Source organism: Lutjanus erythropterus, unplaced genomic scaffold, assembly GCF_056507025.1.
Source record: "Lutjanus erythropterus isolate fLutEry1 unplaced genomic scaffold, fLutEry1.hap2 Scaffold_156, whole genome shotgun sequence".
NCBI lineage: Eukaryota > Metazoa > Chordata > Actinopteri > Lutjaniformes > Lutjanidae > Lutjanus > Lutjanus erythropterus.
The window spans coordinates 293,172-317,500 of NW_028146633.1; positions in this window are offsets into that span (position 1 = coordinate 293,172).

Below are 24,329 nucleotides of genomic sequence, written 5' to 3' on the forward strand. Positions count from 1 at the left end.
TTTAGATAATTGCATTACTTTGTATTTTACTCTTGGTTTCTTACCCATCCAGATGTACCAGGAAATGAATCTGTCCCATTCAATGAATTGCTGTTCAGTTATATTTATTGGCAGGGATTGGAAAAGGTATAACAGGCGAGGCAAGATAACCATCTTGACTGACTCAATCCTGGAGGATAAACTGAGGAATGGTAGGTGATTCCACCTAAAAATATCACATTTAATTTTAGACTTTATAGGGATGTAATTGGCTTCAAATAATTTTGTGATATCCTGAGTAAGATTAACCCCTAAATACTTCATTGACTTCTTATCGCACTTCAAATCATACTTTTCTTATCCTGACAACTGACCAAATCTCTTCAAAGATGACATCAAAGTTGGTAGTGATACTAGAGGCCGGGTTAAAAAGATCAATACGTCATCAAATAACGATAATTTATGTTCCCCTCCCGCTATATGCATACCCCTGATTTCTTCATTTTGTCTAATATATTGGCTGAGAGGCTCTAATAAAGAGAGCAAAGAGGAGAGGGGAACAGGGGCAGCCCTGCCTGCAGGAACGTTCCAGTGTAAATGATTTTGAGATGCTGCCATTGATTTTAACTCTTGCTGTGGGATTATTGTATATTGCTTGGAGAGTTCAAATAAAGGTTTTGTGGAAGCCAAACATCTCCAAAACTTTATACAGGAAGGTCCATCTGACTGAATCGAATGCCTTCTCTGAGTCTAATCCTATAAGCATTGCTTCCATCTTATTTTGATGAATATGCCACATAATGTGCAGTGTTCTCCTTAGACTATCATTAGTTTGTCTCTGATGGATAAATCCTGTCTGGTCCAGGTGGATAAGGGATGGTAGGATTTTTTCTCTTCTTCTAGCTAATATTGAGATGTAAATTTTATAGTCCACGTTTAATACTGAAATGGGTTGATATTGTTTACAATCTAATTTATCTTTACCATCTTTTGGTATTGTTGAGATTACGGCTTCCCTCGATGAAGGGGGGATCTCTCCCTTTTTGAGTGCCCAATTGCAAATCTGTCGCAAGCTTGGAGTTATCTGTTCGCTAAAAGTTTTATACCATTCAGTCGTAAAGCCATCCGAGCCTGGGCTTTTATGCGGTTTAAGTCTTGTTATTGCTGCCTTAACTTCTTTATCAGTAATTTCAGTAACCGGTGCTTTATTTTGTTCCTGTGTAACTAGAGGTAGATTCAGAAGTTTAAGGAAAATATTTATTTAATTTTTCCATCTAGTCTTGCTTGTGAATATAATTCTTTATAGTACTCCTCAAACCTACTTTGAATCTCCTCCATTTTATACTGTATTTTCTTTGTTTTAGGACATTTGTTTATAGACATTATTTATTAATAGTATTGTCTGCCTGCTGTTTCCTTAATTTGTATGCCAGTAGTTTCATAGCTTTACTTCCTGCCTCATAATAAGCCTGTTTCAGAAATATCCTTTTTTTTTTTTTTTTATTTCGTCAGAATATATCTCATCTATCTCATTTTGCAGTTTCTTAATTGCTACTGCCTTATCTGATTCTGCTCTACTCTTATGGTTTTTTTGTAATTCCTTAAGTTTACTGTACAAATTGTTGAGCCTCTCTTATTTGAGTTTCTTTAGTGATGAGGAACGGGAAATTATTTTCCCCCTTAATACTGCTTTATATGTATCCCACACAATAGGTGGGGACACCTCTCCATTACTGTTTTCTTTGAAGGTTTCTATTTCCTTTTCCATTTCTTCTTTTACCTGGGGGTTATTTAATATGTTTGAATTTAATTTCCACAGTGTGGATTTTGGATTATTACTGATGTTAATTATAGAGATGCACCAATTGCAATTTTCTTAGCCGATTCCGATCTCCGGTTTTTATAAGGGTCTGACCTGCCGATTCCGATTTTGACCGATTCCGATTTTCAATCTTTCTAAGAACTAGAATTGACAGCATTCACAAACATTTTTGCAACTTTTCTTGTAAAAATTAAATTAGATGTTCATAATATGACACTGACTATTAAATATTCATTAAATGCTATTTACATTTTCTCCAAAGTCCTCCAGGTTACAGCCAGGCCTTATTATAGTTTTACATTAAGATTATGAATCAGCTGAATGGGATGACTCACGAAAACCCGCGATATCATGGATTCTCGCGGGATTTCGCGGGACGCAATTACACGTGATCTCCTGTGGAAGCAGATGTAAACAAACCGGACACGGATGTGATGCAACAGTTTGCTGCCGTAAAACTTTGCCGTGAGAAAAACAGAAGCAGAAGTTAAAGGAGTCTGGATGAGAAAATGTTTGAGGAGACACATCAACACAGGTTGTTTATTCTTCAGCCAGAACAGGAGGTGAGATTTTAACTGTCCCTCTGTGAACAGCAGTTTGCTGCTGGCTAAAATTAGCCTGAAGAGCTACGTAGTTTACGGCTGTTTTGCGACATTGTCAGCTGCTCTGTCTCATTGTAGACTGTCTGTCTTCTCTTTATCTTGTTCTTGGAATCTGTCGCTGACACCAGCTTCAAGCAGACATGTATCAGAGTGTGTAGCTCTTATCAGCGCTGCATTGACATCATGGTCAGTTTGTCTGCTGCGCGCATGATGTGACCATCGTGCAGAACACGTGTGTGACAATGATGGGCACAGAATCGGATATGTTATGCTGACCGGCCGGTCACCGGTCAGGGCCGGTCACATGGTCGATCGGTTCATCTCTAGTTAATTAGAAATCTATCGGTGAATGATCTGACATATCAATAGTTCCAATATCACATGATTGTATTTTTGGCCCAAACCTACTGCTACATAGCCTTTCTCTACAATGTTGAACACAAATTAAAGCATTGCCATTACTTCTTAAGCGAATATTAAGAAGTGGTCAAATAAAGCAGTGACCTAAAAGTATAAACAGCATCACAGGAGAGAAACTAAACGTTAATCCACAGTCATTCATTTAGAGGTTAGAAAGTACTGAGAGCCTAAGGTGATAGTTTACCCACAAATTAAATTTCTCTCGATATCTACTCATCCCTGTGCTGATGTGAGGATGGGTGAAGATCTCCAGTTCACAAAACACTCCTGGAGCTTCAGTGGAAAACAGTGTTGCAGCCAATTGTAGTGAATGGTGACCAGTTTTAAAATGTAAAAAAAGATCAGAAAAAACACCACAAAATGTCTCCATACTCTTTGTGTGGTGTAACCCAAGTGTCCGTAAGCTGTGACCTTAAAATTTGACCCAAAAAGACACCATATTTTTAGACTAAATGTCAACTGTAACCTCTCAGACCGGAGTTGCTTGCACACGCCTGAAGTGGGACCACAAGCTCTTGCCCAAGCGGCGCAACACGAGATATACAAGGTCTTGCGATACTTTCACACCTGTGTTTACATTCTACCTGGAAGCAACTCAGACAGAGCGAGATCTTCTCAGAAATAGTTACTTGTTATGCGTACAGTTGACTTTGCAAACTTTCAACCAAGAAGAAAATGTTCGAGGACTGATATAGAAGAGGAACATCATTTCTTTGCTGCAGCTACACCACTTGGGCGAGAGCTTGTGTACCTGCTTCAGGCGTGTGCACACAGATCCGGTCTGAGAGGCTACAGATGACATTTAGGCTAAAGACATGGTGTAAATGGCATGAGTGAAATTTCATTTTTGGGTGAACTATCACTTTAACACACACACTTCTTCAGGCCACTGTCTCTGCTCTCCTGCACAGACAGGAGCTCAGTCTGACAACACACGCTAGCTTGAGGGCAAAGATGGGGGGTCAGAGATGCTGAGGTCGAGATATATTCCAAGCACAGTGTCTTGGACGAGGGTGATGCAGTGTGGCATGGTGTGTTTTAGCCTTTAGTGATAATGGCCATAGAATGGTCAGAAAATTTCATAGAATGTAGTCTCCATCTAGACATGGTGTAATTACAAGTGAGTTTTAAAGGACAACTTTGGAAATTTTAAACCTTGGCCTTGATGGAGACAGCTCGTTTTGAAATTGGTCCAGTATTGAGGGAGGCAGATGCAGCTGGCAGCTGCAAAATAAGTACAACAGTATACATTGGACAAATGCGTCCCGTTGCATTGAAAGTGCTTTTTTTCACCACAGACCCGCTCAGATCGCCAGTTTTATCTCTGTCAACAGCATGCGAAGCATCTGTCTTACTCTTCACTTGCTCTGGGCTGTGTGTGACAAAATCTCACGGGATCTTTGCTTGTTACTGGAAAAAAACAGAGGAGCCATGACTTGTAAAAGTCAGTTGGTTGTCCCATAGTACAGGTGAGAGTTTACTAGGCCGATTGAAGTGTCATGGCTAAATATTTACCTGATTTGGAGAATGTAGATGAGACCTTTGATTTCAGTGGCTGCCAGTATTTATTTGAGCCCGAGTATACGGATGAGGAGTTTGAGTTCCTACAAACAAAGAGTGGATGAGGATAGAGAGAGAGGGGCAACGGGCAGATGAGGGTGAAGCAGCTGCTGCATGTCTGTGAATCTGTGAAGACTGGTTGTGCTCCTGTGAATGCTGTGACTCTATGCCCACAGAGGAAGAATATCTGTGTTGTAACGAGTGGGACCTGTTGCCCAGTATTTATGGTCTTGATGTGTCCAGGGATGATACAGAAATTACCCAACGCTATGTAACCACTGTGGTGGGAAAATTATTCACCAAACTGGTCACTGTTGTTCCTCTTAGTTATTTCTCATGTTCTGTCAGGCACTAAGTGGTTACTCGTCCTTGAACACACAGTTGTTCTCTCTTTGGAAGAACAACTTCTGATAACACAATCACATCCCGACTCTCCCAATAAGCACTTCAGGTCCATCCTGACCCAACCTCCTTCATCTCCTAACCCTTTAAGACAGATTTATATTCTTGACTCGTTATCAGTTCCTTTTACATTTTGTGTGTGACTGTGTACTGATCCTTTGCAAAGCTCGATTAAAACACCACAAAGACAATCTTGGTCATGGGGTCTGTCTTAATTTTCAGATTTTCTACCACACCACCTTACAGGATTTCCGCCCTCTGACCAGCAGGGTAATGCTGGATACCTTCTTTCATGTGGCCAAAATAAATTGGAGGCAACCAAAACCACAGGGACCAAATGGTCAACTATCCATTGAGTAAGTATAAATAATATGTCTTCATGCATGTAATATCTGTACCTAGAATTATTTGACAGATGCACCTTTTCTGTTGCATGCATTAGTTTGCCCTCAGACATTTCTAAATCATCTTAACCCTTTCCTTTCGTCCAGCCAGTACAGACTTGCAGCCCATCATGTGGTGCTGGAGTGGGCTGTCAGAGGAGAACGTCTTGTTTGTGGTAACAGAAGAGTGCTGCCAAGCTGGATCATCACTGCTATCAGAAGCAAGTACCTGCCCCCCCGGCACTTACAGCAGGTTCAAGGAGGCACATGTTCAGAACACATCTACCGATGAATGACTTTTCAATAATTGTACTCTTGACTGCACTGCTGAGCAGTCTACAAACTGTTCCAGTCTTTAGAGACACTAGCAGAGCCTGCATAAATCTTGCACACTGTAAGTATTTACAGTACAAAATCATCCACTCCATATATACAGGGGTGGACAGTAAGAAAGTACATTTACTTGAGTACTGTACTTTACTTGAGTATTTGTTTTTCTGGAAACAAATTTTGTACTCTTGTACGATTGTACCACATTTCTAAAAAGGTTGTCATTACTTTGAAGTCAGCTGTTGTTGTTCCTCACAGAAGGAAACCAAGTACAGTACCCACTCTTAACTGGGATTGATGCAAAAGCAGAAATGCGTCATCCAGGCACTCTGTAACAAGCCCAAGCAATCACTCCCTCTTTCATTCCAACAAAACTCAGTAATGATGATGGCAGGAGAAAGACAAAATTAAATCTCAAGATGTTGTTATAATTAGAAAAAGAGAAATTATTTCAGGTAGGCTTTTAATCTTGGATTGTTTTTATTTGGGTGAAAAATACCACACAATTATACTGCCCCTGAAGCCAGAGAGAAATCTCAGTTATTTAACAGACTTGGAGAACTTCCTTGGCTTCAATCTGATTTTATGCTGTGATTTTAATAGTTACACCAGAAAAAATGACAATAGCTGTCCTTTTTGTTTTTGATTGCATTTCTATGCTGAAGTTTTTATAGGCTTTGTGTTTCATCATGGTCCTACAAGTAAGTCAGAGCACCATTGTGGTGGTTTCAGAGAGTTTCGAGGTTCAGTTTTGTCAACACGGGCCAGTACAAAGCTGGATTAGCCGGTAGCCGGGCTCGGCAGCGCTTGCCAGCCCTTTGGAAGTCCTCGGGAGTGCGACCAATCACAATGGAGTGGGCTCGGCGGGAGGCGTACATGGAGCAGGGCCGGGGGGGTGGAGTAAATTACACAGACCATTTTCGCGGGGCGCAGAAAATACAAGGAAGAGATGCAGCGAGAGGCACAGAGTCCCAAAGATCTACAAAGCTTTCTGTGCGGGCGATCGTGTGTAGCTGCAAAAATCAAATACAAACGCCCGAAAATGAGTATAATAGGTCCCCTTTAAGGTAAGCTCTACGACAAAATTTCAAATGTATATATACTGATGGTTTGGGTTTTAGGAGGCATCAGCAACGTTTTTCCAAATTACAACCCATTTCAGTTTTTGTTCCACCTCAGCTATGTCTCTCTCCCAAGCCAAGTTTAATTTGTCATATATATAAGCCACTATTCATCTGGAGCACACTGTATCAAACTTAAAATAGGATGTTCTTGTGAGGCTGATTCCCACTGAACTTTATAGGCTTTACAAACTGACAAAGGATTGTGCTTGCCCCATTAATATCTTGTTGTAATACCTTTATCTTCCCAGGCTTTGTTAGTAAAAGGTTTCCCCCTAGACAAAAGGTGACAATTATTCCATAGTGGGGATGATTTACACCAAACACTTTTAACTTTGAGGAATTTTTCTGCCACTTTAAACACTTGTAGCATATGAGTTAAAATCGGATGTATTCTCTTCTTGGGCTGGCAGTAGTGATCTTGGGAAAAGTGTGCACTGCAGACCCGATGGTCTGCAAGATGCAGTGTCTGGACAGGAATGTTAGCATCAATTTGTAGCACAATTAGCCACAACTTCAGCATCTTTTTTTTTGTTTTGTTTTTAATCGATATAGTAAAACTCTCAACTGCACTCAGGGACAACCAACTCCACTCTGACCGGCTCTCAGTCATGGTTCCTTTGTTTTCTTCTGGCAATCCCATGAGATTTTGTCACACACAGCCTGGAGCAAGTGAAGGTTAAGAGATGTGCTTTCCATGCTGTTAACAGAGTTTACACTGGTGATCTGAGCTGGTCTGTGGTGGAAAAAAGCACTTTCAATGCATGAACTTTTATGGGAGGCATTTGCCCCCATATATACTGTTGTAACTTGTTTAGCGACTGCTGGCTGCATCTGCTTCCCTCAATACTGGACCAATTTCAAAATGAGTTGTCCCCATCAATCATACACACACATAAGCACGGGGAAATTGGACCCAGGTTGAAAAATACTGAAGTTATCCTTTAAGAACTGAATACTTTGTAAGCCTAATTGTACTTCCTGTGTCCATGAATGCCATTTTGTGAGCCTGGCAGATGTGGGCATCCAGTGGAAATGAAATCAACTGTATCACCATGTAAGACTGTGAAAACACTGTAATTGTGTGATCACTCTGCTGATGGAAAGTTGTAACTGACCAAAGTCTCCCTGTTATGATCACTTTCATTTCTGGCATCATAGTGTTATTGTTATTGTTGTTATTGAAGATTTATCAGCCTTGTCTAGTTTTATTTTATCTTGTAAAGTACTTGGTAACATTAAAAAAGTGGTACATAAAAAAAAGTTTATCATTATTATTGTTACATGAGCACATCTCTCATGAGATCGACCACAAATGTTATCCCCGCACAGTCCAATCCATAGCGTTTTACTAACTCACTGTCACTCATCAGTTCTTTGTCATGTTCTCCTCTGCTTAAGAAACACTTAAGCCTCCTCCCTACTCTGACTGGAATCAAACCAGGGCCGCTGCAGTAAGGATGCAGTTTTTGCATATGGAACATGCGTAATTACAGTTGAGCTAATGAGGAATCCGAACATAGATTCACTTGAGATTCTTTTCAAATCTATACTAGAAAAGCAAAATTTAAAAAAGATCTCCTAACAGTGAGATTAGCTGGTATAAAGCACTTCATTTTCCACTCATGGGTTAGAAGCTAGTTTCCACATTACAACATTAAAAATCATGTCTTATGTATTGAATAACATTACAGCTTGATTTTTTTGGCTTTAATAACAGGGCAGACTCAAGAATGTGATAGGAAAGGTGGTAGAGAGAGAACAGATAACATACAGCACATGTCCAAGGGCTGGAATGAAACCCTCGGCAGCAAGGAGTCCACCTTTGCAAATAAGGCATGTGTTCTACCAAGTGAGCGACCGGATCTTGATCTTGAATAGGGGTCTATGTATCATCCCTCCCAAACTGTATTTAACTTTGATAATTAGGATAAACAAATATACAATAAATCATTATATATATCAATATGTCAAACAAACAAACAAAAAATAATAACAATGAAAAATCCACTTGCTTTTTTGGTCCATGTCCTCAAATCAGCAATTGGAATAGAAGTTAAACCAAAACCAGAAATGACTTTGTCACTTTAATTGTGTTATCTCTATTTTCTGATATGTTCAGGCATTGCTTATTCTGTCTCATTTCATTATAGCTAAAGGCACTGCTAAGATTAAACATATATTATTTGTTGAATTATGAATAAAACGATAGGCTAGATATTTATTTACATAATTTTTTTTAATTAATGAGTCTAAAAACTTTTCACCAATCCACTTGTACCACAGACCCCTGTTTGAGAACCACTGCCCCAGAATATCTATACGAATAAAAAAAAAATCCATTCCTCTAAAACTTTGTAGGTGGCAGGAAATGGTAGCTGTATCTGTCTGACCCTTGAATAAAGAATTCTTATTTTTTTCCTTTACATGGTTGGCATTTTATACATTTCTGCCCAGCCTTTCTTTTATACAGCATAAGGTGTGTGATGTATGTAATTCCTTGAGCTCATTAAACATATACTCCCTCTTGTGGCCTAAAGGGACAACAATTTCTGTCTTAAGATGTGCCTCAGGTTATTTATGTATTTACTGGGTAAAAATTACAGATTTATTTTTTAACTTATTTTTAATTTATTCTAGTTAACTCAGCTACACTGTAAGAAAACAATCTGTAGAGTAATGAATGATGTCCTGGCAAAAAATTATCAGTACATATTCTGTTAGGTTTGTGGACATTTCTTTCAACCCTAAAATGGAAAATTCTGTAGATTTACAGTATATCCCCTGGGCCGTTCATGGACACTTCTGTTAATCCTTAAGTAGACATTTCTGTAAAATAAAAGCACATCTAGAGCAGCATTTGCTGAAAATTTCTTCACTGCTTTAAAGTTCTAATCAAATATCAAATCTGTACAATTTTTATGGGCAGTTTCTTTGAAAGTGAAACGTAAATGGTAACTTACAACCACTTACATTATCTGGTACATACACCTGTATTTTCTTCCACGGTTTAGACCAACATCATGTTCTAATAATCTAATATGGAAGACACCAGATTCGACCACCACAACAGAGTTCAAGGTCACTTGCTAGACTCTTCCATTCTGGCTGCCGGCTGGTGGAACGAGCCACCAAACTCAGTCTCTCAGTCAGATTTGAACTTTGCTTCATGGGACTTATTCGTGTTGTTCTCTCATGACTAGATCCTTGCTTGTGTGTTGTATAAGCTCTCAGATGTACGTCACTTTAGATAAAAATGTCTGCTAAATTAAATTGTAAATTGTAAGTTGTGATGAAATAAATCTTTACACAGCGAATACAGCATCATGGTCCAATAAATCCACCACAATATAAAAATATTTTATGTCTACATCTGCTAGTGGGCCATCACAACGAGATGAGGAAAGATAATATATTAGTTCAGTCCAAGAGAATCTTGATATTGCCAACAAACTGCCAACTATTTTGATAATCTGTTAATTGCTTTGATTTTTAAGAAAAAAAAAGTCAAAATTCTCTGATGCACTTTCTCAAATGTGAGAGTTGTTGTTGTGGTTTCTTTAACCCTTTATTACAGTTTACTAAATATCTTTGGGTTGTGGACAAAATAAAACATATGAGAGCATAATTGTGCACTTCGGGAGACACTAAACAAAAACCTTTTTTTTTCACCATTTTCTGGCATTTCATAGACAAAACAACTACTTGATTAATTGAGAAGATATAATCAGCATTAATCAACAATGGAAATAACCTTTAGTTGCAACCCTAGTTTTAAACTTTGAAACAAGTGGAACTGTCAAAATGGAAAGAAAAACAACAGTGCAAGCATGAGACTGTTTACACCATCACTACAGAACATTTCAGTGTTAGTGCCATTTTCTTGAACGGGACATGTAATGTTCTTTGAGTTGGGTTATCTTATTCATTCAAGTGCTAAGTAATGGTTGTGGGACAAACTTAAATTGGCATGTTTCTGCAGCAATCCTTTCTTGTATCTTGCATTCATACATGACAACAATATTTCATGTAAAACTACAAAGAAAATGGTATAAATTGTACCATTTATAATGGTATAAATGGTATAATAATGGTAGGTTGAGGGAAGAAGAAGAAGAAGAGGCACAGGCTCTATGCATGCTTGTGTGCGCGCTCCTGATAATTCTCTCGGTGTGAGCAAGGTACTGAGTACAGCCTTCTGTCTAACAGCCATGGAGGAATGTATTGCTGTTTCATCCCCTTATCACAGCTCTGTTGCATGTTTGGAAAAGGTAGTAATTCAACCAAAGCCTTTCATTCATGTTTAAAACCTAGTTGACAACAACATTTAAAGTTGTTTTGTCACTGTGTGAGATGTACTGCTTGAAATGTTTAGCTGTTTTTTTCTCCATGACAGTCAACCCTGGAAATGTTAATTTGAATACAAAATCTCTTGTTCTACTTTTTGTTGACGCTGACTGGCTACTGTACAGAATTTCCAGTTTTGTCAAGCTAAATGCCATGATGTATCACACTGAACTGTTTAGACATAGATTTCAACATTAGTAGGTTAGTTAAAACCACACAATATTGTGTGTGTGTGTGTGTGTGTGTGTCTGTGTGTGTGTGTATATATATATATATATACACATATATAGTATTAGTTGGGATTAGTTAGTTTGGTATTAGTTGGGATCATTAGTTCAAATTTCTTATGTTTGTTGCCCAATAATAGTACAGGAAGTTTGGTAACACCATTCCGCCCAGAGCTTTGGGCCTCTGTAAAACTTGTCGACGTAACCTTGGAGACTTCTTATTCCAAACAAAACCAAGAATAAGACTGTCCACTTTATGGAAAAATGAAAGAGGAAGAAATATCGGAATACATTGGAATAACTATAAAAAGTGCGGGAAAACATTTTAACAGTTTAATTGCATTGATTCTGGCAGCTACAGAAAGAATTAGTAGGGAGCACCGCTCAAAATCCTGTTTAATTTGTGTGAGCAGCAAGAACTTATGTATATGGAACATTCTATATACTGTCTATTTGTCTGAGCCAGGAAAATATAACTCATAGCACATAAATTAAGCACATATGAAGACAAAGAGTTGTTGTCCGTTTATGACACGTTTATGAAATATACCCTTAAGTGTGCCCTTTCTCTATTTTAAACCAAAATTGAAAACAGGTCATTTTTACATCTAAAATACTTGAAAGATTACATTCTAATTAAAGAATCGATGAATCTGAAATAATTTATATGAAAATTCTTACTACTAGTCCAACACACATAAACCAGTATAAACCAGCATAAGCGAGAATTTTGTTTGGATATGATGTAAATATCTTTAATACATGTGTTTGTAATCTCCAAACATTAACTCTGTGTTTACCTTCATAGTTCAAAAAATAATATTTTGTCTCTTATAATGTGTCCTTTGCCCTTTGCCTTTTGCCTTTATATTTATCAAAGTTCATAGATTTCTTAGGATGATTGGTTAGTATGTAATCTATAAAATTATTTTGGATTTAAAGATGAGCAATTTCACATTTTAGTTTATTATTTATAGGATATATTCCCTACTATGGTATGAAGGGGCAACACTCATGTCTTCATATATGCTATGCCTGAGTTTGATTCTCCTGGCTCTTATTTTAATAGAGCTTATTTAACTTCTGGGTCAACTGTCTGCCTTTCTGCTGTTTTCAAGTCAACAAGTAAGAAATAAAATTACACCAAAACTGATCCCTTTTTTTAGTATCATTATTTAGATTTTTATTCTTGTTTTTATGTCTGCTGGCAAAAAAAAAAAAAAAAAGAAAATTAGCTCTCTTTACCCATTTTTGTTTTCTGGTTCAAAGCACTAACTTGAGGGTATACTCCCTCTTGTGGCAAAAACAGGCAATAACTCGGGGTTTCATCTGTACAATGTGTGAGTATACCTATGAATTGCTGGCTAAAAATTACACATTTATTTTTCAGAGAGGAAACTGATGCCCAGTGACTGTTTAGCTATCTCGGTTACATCTGAACATAAAACAATAAGTCCCTGAGTAAATGGGACAACACAACCTTCAAATACTATTTCTGTATTTGCTTTTAACTAATATCTTGCCTTTAACTTATAATATTTGTGCCTTTAGTGATGCTTTCCCTCATTGCCTAACTGACACAAGCCATATATATATTATATATATTGATATGTTGTTTATTTAATGTAATTTCATTGTAGTTGAAGGCAAACACAGAATTAATGTTTGAAGGTTGCAATGTCCTGTTTGCTATAACATACATGTATTGTTTTACATTGTGATATGACTGACAGGAAGACTTGACACAGAAGTTAAAGTAACTTCATGAAAATAGAATATATATATAAATATAATAAATATTCATTGGATATTGGTTAAAGGCAAATACAGGTAGTTCCCCCCAAAATGAAAATTCACTGAGTGAAGATCTCCAGTTCACAAAACACTCCCGGGGTTTCTGTGGAAAACAGTGTTGCAGCCAAATCCAGTACAATTGAAGTGAACAGTGACCAATTTTAAAATGTTAAAAGAATACATACAAAACCCCCCACAAAATGTCTCATACTGCTCATGTGGTGTAATCCAAGTGTCCGTAAGTCGCGACATTAAAATTTGACCCAAAAAGACGCCATTTACACCATGTTTTTAGCCTAAATGTTAACTGTAGCCTTTCAGACTGTAGCTGCTTGCAGAGAGATAACTGAACAGTCATTGGACACCAGATTCCTCCTTGAAAAATAAATATGTAATTTTTAACCAGTAATTCATAGGTATACTCACACAATGTACAGATGAAACCCCAAATTGTTTCCTATTTCTGCCACAAGAGGGAGTATACCCTCAAGTTAGTGCTTTTAAGCCAACAAAGAAAAATTGGTAAAGGGAGCTAATTTTCTATTTTTACTGGCAGAAATAAAAACAAGAGAGAAATCCAAATAATTATTGTAAATTATACTGGTGTTATCTTATTTCTTACTTGTTGACTTGAAAAATGTTGAAAGGCAGACACCTGACCTGGAAGTTAAATTAGTTCTATCAAAATAAGAGCCAGGAGAATCGAGTTTATGAAGAGAAGAATGTTGCTCCTCAATACTACAGGAGGGAATATATGCATCAAAGTGTGCCCTTTTTGGGTTTTAGCTTTAAACCTATGGAGCTATATTGGGGCCAAATGTTTTGAACTTGAAAAATAAAATTTTAAACTGTTTTGATCTTGAATTTTGAAAAATTCATCAGTGTATTCAAAATAAAAATAAGTGTTCAAAAAGTGTTTTCAGGTTAAATATAATTATGATTCACTCTGGTAATTATTTGAAATAAATTATTTTCATTTTTCACTTTCACATATTTAGATATCTGAGATCCTATTTCTTTCAGTTACAAATTTTATCTTTTCAGATTCAAATCTTATTTTTTATAGTTTCAAATTTTTTTTTGACTTTTGGATCTTTCTGTTTCAGTTTCAGATCTTTTCTTTTCAGTTTCAGAATTTGGTATGTACTCCTTATAGCAGTGGTTCCCAACCTTGGGTCAGCACCTCAAAATGGGTTTGACAGATACTTAAATAAATAATTGCTAAATTAAAATTAAGGAGGAACTGATGCTCTGTGTTACCTGTTCTCACAGTGACATGACGCCTCTGTGGGTCAGACTTGTAGCTCTGTGCTTTTTCACTCACAAAAACAAGCGCTCCCTCCTCCCTGTCCTGTGGCTCCTCTTCATTTGCTCATAACAGACGGTGCTGAAAACAGTGACAGAATTGACATTGTACCGCGTTGCATCACCAAACTTTCATAAGACTCAAGTGTAGAATAAGTTTGGGTTTTATAAGAAAGATGAGAAATGCTGCTGCAAATCATTTATGCAAAACGTGAAAGTAACCGTATATTAAAAAATAAAGCCAGTAGGACATAGTATTCATTGGATTTTAGTCAAAAGCAAATACAGAATTAATATTTTAAGGTTGTAATATCCCGTTAACTCAAAAACGTATTGCTTTACTCCCTGAAAAATCAATTATTAATTTTCTACCAGTAATTCATAGGTATACTCAGACATTGCACACATTGTTGTGACAAAAAGACTCAGAAAAATAGGCCAGTAAGGTCTGGGCTTAGAGCCACAACACCCTAAAAACCTCAGCAAAAAAACACTGTTATCACTTGCATGTTTTCAAAGTTCAAACCATCAAAAATAAGAATCAGGCAAAGTCTGGAAAAATCAACAAGCTTGAGTCAAACCCAGGTTTAGACTGAAGAAAGGGGTGCAAAACACCCTGTTATATACTATTTATTTTACTATCTCCCACTTTGAACATTTTGGCTTACAATCAAACATATTTGTGTTTTAAATTTTACCTTATGGGATCATAATGTCATTCATTTTCTAGCAAATTGCTGCTTCCCTTAGGTTTGCACGCATTAATCTTATATTTTTAAAAAAATAATTAAATCACAAAACAGATCAATGCTTCACATGAACAGAACAGCTGATCTGACAATTAATCTGTGTGGTGAGCACCAGGTGCTGGAAAGTACCTACAAGTTCCTTGGGTGACAGTGATTAACGTTGTGGTTTGATCTTTTCATTAACATTACCCTGTGAAAACTACTTCAGAGTTTTATATGCTAGAAAGGACTAGAGGATGGGCATCACGTTGAGAATTATACCACTACAACATGAAACCCTGAGTTGTTGCCAATCCATGCCACAAGAGGGAGTATGCCTTTAAGTGAGTGCTTATTTATTTATTTATTTATTTTGTTTAAACCAAAAAAGAAAAATGGGTAAAGAGAGCAGTTTTTATTTTTTTCCTGGCAGAAATAAAAACAAGACAGGTTTGTAAGTTTATATTCATGAATATGGAATTTACACAGTAATAATATTAGATTAATAAAAAAAAAGGATCTTTTTCTCTATACTTAACACTTCCTAATATAACATTCCTCTCCTCAAGAGCAAAACCTCATCTTGTCTACTATATAGTCATACCAGAAAGATGTGTTTTGGACAAGACCAGAAAAGATGGCCTAGAGTACCATCACCTGATTTAGACTTATCACAAGTAGAAGAGACAGAATGAATGACTTTAAACTGAATGAGTTGAAGTCTAACATTGATAGAACATAATTTAATCCTGCCCAGCCCTTTTGCCCATAACTTGTTTGAAATGTCTACACCAGTGTCCTTAATCCATGCCTCTTTAATGTGGAGAGAGGAGGTTGCCGATGAGAAAAGACCTACAAATTGTGAAATTAAATGTTTGGAGGTAGGGGTTTTAGTTGTAAGCTCATAAAAAATGTGTTATTTGGGGATCGTATCAAAGTGAGGGAGTGACTGTCTGACAAAATTTCTAATTTGCAAATAGCGAAAGAAGTGACCAGGAGGCAGATTAAATTTCACCTGAAGTTACGCAAAAGAAGCAAGATGGTTGTTAATATAGAGATCCTTAATAGTGGACAGTCCCTTATCTGACCAGTGTGAAAAAATAACATCCATCTGGCCTGGCTTAAAAGGGGTTCTGACATATAGGAGCATAGATGGACAAATCTGGGAGGCTCAGCACACCTTTGATTTGTTTTAGGATCTTAATTGAGTTACGCAAAATAAAGTCATCCTTTAGACATTTGATAGGTGGATTTGGCTTCGAAAATAAAAAGGCCATTAAAGAGGCTCCAGTGAGTAAGACTGCATTACAAGACTCAATCTCAGGCCATCTGAGACAGGCACTGCTCTCCTGTCTAGCAGCAGAATGATGAGAAAACCCATGATCTGGCATTGCAGGCCCAGTAATAATGTTGGAAGACAAGAAGGCCCTGGCCACCTTCGTTAGCCCAAATGAAGGGCATATTTTAAAGAACAAAGATGTAAGAAAAATCGGGACATGTTGAAAGAGAGAAATAAATTTGGGGAGTACTAGCATCTTAATAATATTAACGCGTCTGATTAAAGAAAGAGAGAGAAATTTCCATTTATATATCATAGTTTTAGTCCCCAAATCCAAAAAATAAAGTTTAAGAAAATATTTAGGGTTTCTAGTGATATTAATCCTGAGATGCACAAGGTGTTCAGTGGAAAGTCTGAAGGGTAGATTGCCAAGAAAGCCAGCGTCAAGACCATGAGAGAAGGGCATGAACAAACTTTTTCCCCAGTTAACAGTAAAAGATCTAAGACCATCCCTGTTTCCCCTTTTTGATATAATAAACAGCTTTGGGCAGCTTTCTGGGTTTAGAGACAAGATTATATCATCTGCGTACAGACCAATGGTACAATGAGATGTGCCGCAACTTATACCAGTGATTTGGGGACTGGCTCTAATAGAAATGGCCAGAGGCTCGAGAGTCAACGCAAAGAGCATTGGGGAGAGGCAGCAACCCTGCCTGGTTTCATGGTGCAGTGAGAAAGGGGGAGACCTGTCATGATTAGTCAAAACGGAGGATTTGGGGCAAGAATAGTAGCAAACATGTACTTCCATTCAATTTGATCAAATGCCTGTTGGGGATCCAGGGAGATAACTGCCAAGTAAGGCAACTTAGTAGAGTAAATTATATTTAATGAACGCTGGGTGGTTAGAAAAGGAAAATCTATCTGGAATAAACTCTGTTTCAGTACCGTTGGAATTACTGTTGGTGGCTGAAAACAGCCACTAACAAAATCTGCTGTAAAAATATATCAGATAAATATTTTTCTACTTTTTTGCATAAATATGTTAATTAACCTCAGTTCTGGTTAAAACTACTAAATATTTAAATATTTTTAGAATTGTAATATTTTAAATGCCAATTTTATAAGCCGTGTCACCACCAACAAAATGAAACAGAAAACCAACCATGCACCCTCAATATGCATTTGGTTTTCTGAGTTTTGTTTTTTCAGGGAAAATGAAAACTAGTATTACTGAAGCATTTAGATTTTTTTAATGCTTGCTTTATGACCAGCATTTGCTCAGGCCTGGAATGAAGTCATTTTTAGGAGAAGTCATTTTGGCCTATGATGAATTCACATTTATTTTGGCTTTCTGGACAAACTGTAGGGCACAAAAGTGCACAAACAATAGGTAATAATTACACTGTATGAAGAAAGGAAACAGAAACAGTTTTAGCTGATAATTAGCCAGATGAGCTACTGTAAGTAATCAATACAAACACACATCATTAGACTGTAAACCATTAATCAAACCACTAAATAAATGTAGTCAATCAGACAACGTAAAAGCTCATTTTATATTTCACTATTATAAAAATATCGGGTTTTTATTGTGTTGTGTACTTTCAGTAGTGAGTGACAGGTAAACACACACAAAGGGCAACCATTTATTGCATACTGCAGTTAGAAACTGACAATAATTAGCTGATAATTAACCTGATCAGCCACAAAGTAATTGATACACAAATTATTAAACCATTAACCAACCAACATTATTAGACCAACTGTATGATTAGAATTGTATAGATTGCAATGTCCATGGCCAATTCCATTCTATTTAAAGTCTGACCTTTGCTAATTCAAATTTTCTTTCTTTGTAAGACCTGTAATCGGCAGTATACAAAAACACTTTTGGAAAATTGAATTGTACATTCATAATAAATCACTGACAATGAAAACTTTTACATTTTCTTCAAAAGTGCTCCGGGTCACTCTTAGCCTCAGTCTTATCAAGTTTATATACCAGAGGAAGCGCAATCTCTTGTGATGGTAGGCAGATGTAAACAAAACAGAGGCTGACTTCATGCAACAGTTTGCTGTAGTAATGCTTAGCAGTGAGAAAAAACAAAACAAAAGAAGAAACCTGAAGAAGTCTGGATGATGTTTGGGCATGTTTGCTGATATAAACATCCAGAGTTGCAAAGTCGGACAGATGAATGTAAACTGTGACAGAATAAGCTGATATGTATTCACTCGACTGGAGAAATGTGCCCACATTAAGAACTTACACGGACATAAATCTGCAAGCCAAACTGCTGCTGCTAGCATTACTAACATTAGCCACATTGTGTGTCAGGCTGGCAGCTAACATTAGCTCTGGGTCCTTTACCCGCAGACACTGTGACCCTCTGGTCTGAAGAGGTGAAGAGTTTAGTGAGTTGTTGTCATGTTTTGTACAGCAATGTGTGAGGCTTGTATTGCACAGCGCAAAATAACGTGCATTTCAGCAGCATTTAAAGTACGATTTTGCGATTGTAGACTGTGATTAACATCTTCAAATGGCTCTTAATAAACACAGTATTTTTTTCGGACAGTGTTTAACATTATAAATCAATAAATCCTACTACATTTTAGCAGCTTTCTGAGTGTTTTCTTAGTGTTAGACCAGTCGATTAGTCTAAATTCAATTTTGCCTTAATCAACAGGGAAATTAGTCACCAGGAACATCCCTAATGGTGACTAGGGATGAACATTTCTGAGGTAGGGTGTAGCTGCAAAACACAAACTATGCGATGAATGTATATTTAATAGGGCTGTCAAAGTTAACGCGTTAATGCTTTAATGTAAATTCCATTTTAACAACACAATTTTTTTTTTTAAACTTTATTTTTATTATTTTCTTTTAAACAAAAACAGAACTTAAAACAGACTGGGTCATCACAGGTGTAGAGAAATGCTAAACATACAGAATGAGGATTGAATGAACCCGGGTTACATTCATTGTCGAAAAAGTCCTTTATGTCCATGAGTGTTATTTGAGGTCCAAAAAGTTTTTTATGATCCTTGGCTCCATTTAATGCTAGTCCTCAGTGTTTCCTACAAAGTGAGATGTCTCCCATTCTTTCTTAACTTAAAAGTCTACTCTGTTTGTGCAAAGGAAAAATACATTACATTGTTTCTCCAACCAAACATGTATAAAGAAATCACTACAGTTTCAAATAGGACTTCCATTTTTTCCAGTATTTTTCACATTTCTTGGTAGCATGTCTCAGGGAAAAGGTCAATCGTTCAATAGTATAAATGGCATTAATTATTTCTATCCACTCAAGGATTGTAGGAGGTTCTATGCTCAACCATTTTCTGGTTATTGCTTTTTTTACTACCTGCTAGTAGTATTTGTAACAGGTATCTGTCCTGTTTTTTCAGGACAGTTGATACATTTCCCAAATATATAACACTGAAATTAAAATCAAGCTCTGAGCTGATTATAGATCTGATCTCTGTCACCACATCTGTCCAGTAAGAAAAGATTTTAGGGCACTCCCAAAAAATGTGAAAATGACCAGCAGACATTTTACCACACATTCTCCAGCACCGACCTTGTTCGGGGTTGTGACTTTGTGATTTTTTAACCTTTGGAGTTATAGGTGTTGTATTCCCTCCATAAATCTGAACTTGAAGTTGTAGACATTGTCCTACAAATATTTAACCAGTCATCTTCAGTCAGTGTTATGTTAGCTTCTTTCTCCCACCTTGATTTAACATACAGAGTGGAAAAACCCCTGTCCAGTTGTAAAGATGAGTAAGTCTTTGAGATCAATTTCCTATTAGAGTTACCTTTGTATGCATCAGTGAATATCTTAATCAATCTCAGTCCCTTCTCTCCAATAGTTTTAATATTTGTGTCAAAATAATGTCTCAGTTGAAGGTACCTGTTACAATGATGATTATTGTGGGGTCCCGAAAGAAGAGATGACACAGGTGTACCCGAAAACAATGTTCAATACGAGCTCGGGTTCTTCCACATCATACAGCATGCAGAGTAAGAAGGAATGAACCAAGAACACTTCAACAGTTACAGCTTATATAGGGTTGTCCGATTAGACATAACCGGTTTATTTTTGGACCATGCAAATATGCCAACGATGGACACAGTCTTCTCCACCAGACTTTCTGGCACCCTGCCAGCCATATATCTGTCACCATACACATCATGTAGGAGCGTAAAACATACCACACCGGTCACAGAAATACATCCTGATAATACCTAAAGAAATCGCATTTCTCTACGTTATATGTTTTTGAAAGACTGCATTTGTCCAGAGTTTAAATCTGTTGTCAAATTTAGCCGGTGTGAATTCTGTGTCGTATGCCACCCAGCGTAATATTCGTGCATTCCTCTTGAAGTCTTTAAATTCAGGTCTTTAAATTCTTTATGCCAAATGTTTAAGGGGACTGCAGGCAATTTAGATAATTTGTCTAAATATTTCTTCTGAAGGGATTTTTCCTCAAGTACAGATTGAAGAGGTATGTTTGTTTGAGTTTGTTCTATGTCTTTCCATTTCGCATCATATGTAGGATCACACCAGCAAACCAGAAAACGTAACTGTGCTGCTTTGTAATAATCTTCTAAGCAGGGTGAAGCCCTTCCTCCTCTGTCCTTGGGCAATTGTAGTGTCTTTGCTTTCCCCAAATGAAGGTTGAAATCATTCTGTTCCACTCACTGAATTGCTTGGGAGGGACATCAACAGGCAATGACTGAAAAAGGTAGAGCAGCCTGGGTAATATATTCATCTTGATAACATCTATTCGATTATACATGTTCATTGGTAATAATGACCAGTGATTTAAATTGGCCTTAATATCCGCTGTTATATGAGTATAGTTGTGTTCATAGATGGCAGTTAGATCTCTAGGTATTTGTACTCCCAGGTATTTAATTATGTCACCCTTCCATTTAAAATGACATGTAAACTTTTTCTTGTGGTTCATAGTTAAAAGTAAGAGTTTGGGTTTTCTGTAAGTTCAATTTGTACCCGGAGTATGAACCAAATACTTTAAGAAGAGATAGTAATTTAGGCAAGCTTTCATTAGGGTTGGTAAGCGTCACAAGAATGTCATCTGCGTACAGACAGGTCTTGTGTTGTGTATCTCCAATCAATATGCCTGTTACGTCATTATCTTCTCCGATTTCCTGTGCTAGTGGCTCAATAAAGAGGGCGAAAAGTGTAGGGCTGGGGGGGCATCCCTGACGACATCCCCTCTCAAGAGACACTGTTTTAGATAAATTCCTGTTTATTTTAATTCTGGCTGTGGGAGAGCAATGAAGGTAAAGATTTCAGGCATCCAACTACCTGGCTGTTAAAACCAAATCGTCTAAGAGCCAAGTATAAATATTCCCATCGAACATAATCGAAAGCTTTCTCGGCAATAGATTCTCTATCCACTGTTTCTCATATACTCAATGAGGTGGAAGCCCGCCTCGCATTGTCCTGGGTCTGCCTGTTTTTCACAAAACCAGTTTGGTCTGTATCTATCAAATCCGGGATTATATTTTCCATTCATTTTGTAAGTATTAATGCAAATAATCTGTAGCCCATATTTAAAACAGATATGGGTCTGTAAGAACTAGACTCTGTCCTATCTTTACCCATGTTAGGAATTACTGAAATTACAGCTTGTGTCCAGGACGATGGAGTCCCCCCCCGAAGAACATAATTAAAACATTCCTTAAGAACTGGTATTATAATCTCTCTAAAGGTTTTGTACCATTCCGATGGGTAGCCATCTGCACCTGGCATTTTATTCATTTTTAATCTTGATATAGCCTTGTTTATTTCTTCTTCTATTATCTCCTGAGTTATTATTTTATTCTGCTCTCTTCCTACAGATGGTGAGTCTAAAGAGATTAGAAAATTTGATATGGCTGTTGACTCAGCTGCCTGAGGCTGAGCAAAATAATATAATTTTGTGTAGTATTTTTCAAAGGAAATTTGTATGTCATCCAGTGTATGATACATCTTATTGGTTTGCGGGTCTCTTACTTTATGTATAAATCTCTTGGCCTGTTGTTTGCGTATTCTCCAAACAAGTAGTTTTTTTGATTTAGAACCATTCTCATAAAAATTTTGTTTAATTAATTTAGCTCTCTTCTCTATTTGATTTTCAAATAGTTTGTTTAAAGTCTGTTTTATATCCTGAATCTGGTTTAGAACATCAATGTCATTATATTCCATATGTTTATTCTCCAGAGACTTTAAGTTTTCAGTCATATCCTTGTTTCTCTTTTTCCTTCTTCTTCTGAGCTGACCACATGATAAGTTTACCTCTAATAACAGATTTTGCAGCGTCCCACAGTGTACTGGGAGACACTGTGCCATTATCATTATGTGTAGTGTATTCTTGAAATTCTCCCTTAATGTATTTCTGACATTGAGGATCATTCAAAAGATTAGTGTTAAATCTCCACAATGTGTCTTTGGGCTTGCTGTCAAAATGCAGTGTTAAATATACCCCTGCATGATCAGAGATATCCCTTACCCCAATGTTACATTTGGTAATCCTGTGGTGATCTGAATTAAACATAAAAAATAATCAATTCTTGAATATACAGAATGAGCATGAGAAAAAAAAAGTAAAGCATCTTTCAAGTGGGTGTAGCTCCCTCCACACATGTACCATACCGTCTTATTATTTTTTTGTTTTGTTTTGTTTGAGGAGTCCATAGAGGGATAAAGTTGGATATTCCAGTCTCCCCCACATACCAACACACCTGACACTTTCATAGATATAAGATTAAAAACTTTTTTTGATCTGCTGTTTATTATTTCCTGGTGGTCTATAAACATTCAATAATGTCACTTGTTTGTGGTCAATTAAACCTTTGACCATTAAGTAGTGCCCTTCTTTATCGTTGATCTGTGAGGAGAGCTGGAAGTTTACCTTGTTTGAAATTAGTATCACTACAGTGCAGTGCGCCATAGAAGCTTCAATTGACTTAACTATTGAAGTTTCTAGTGCATTTTGGCCTTAATGTTAAATTGAGCAGGTCAGTGCTCATCTGTGCCTGATGGACTTTGTCATGTAATTATTTGAGCATGTATTTTTATGCCAAATGCAGTGCCTCTGAGGGTTTCTGGGCATATTTGTCATTTAGGTTAATGTATTTGATTTAATAAAGTTACATTTGAATTACACTTTAAACACTTGAAAAATATCCCTTTAACCCTTGAGGCAGCCTTAAAAAAAACTATACACTTTTTCCCAAAGGCCAAAACACATTGCAGGGTTCAGAAAAATGCAGCAAAGTGACAAACATTTCATGGAGGAGCCGAGCATCGGTCTGTTTCAGACAGATATTTTAATCTGATTTAATCTGATGCTGTGGATGTGGGCCCTCAATTCTGCGGTGTCTCTTGACTGGTCCTGCCATATGATAGCCAGAATACTTTTGACTGCGGTCTGGTGTTTGCTGAGTGTCCTGTATCTCAATGCAGTTGTCTGGATGCGGGCCCTCAATTCCAGTGGTGGACAAAGTACTCAACCCCAGTACTTGAGTCAAAGTATAGATACTCCTGGTCAAATATTACTCAACTACAAGTGAAAGTTGCTCAGTCAAAATTTTACTTGAGTTAAAGTACTAGAGTACTTGGTTTTAAAAATACTTAAGTATTCAGAAGTACACGTTTATAAAAATACTTAAGTATTTAAAAGTACAAATTACAAAGTACATTTTCTAATATCAATACATGCTGTATTGTTTTCATGATGCATTTACAGAAGCTTGTAACTCTCTGAAACCATCTAATGATGCACTGACCTGCTTGTAGAACCACTCTGCTACACAAAGCCTATAGAAACACCTATAAACACTTCAGCATAGAAATACAATCAAAACCAAAAAGGACAGCTGTTGTCATGTTCTGATGTAACTGTATTAAAATCACCACATAAAATTGGATTGAAGCTAACTGTAAGGAGTTCTCCAAGTCTGTTAAATAACTGAGATTTCTTTCTGTCTTCAGAGGCAGTATATATACATGAATTATGTG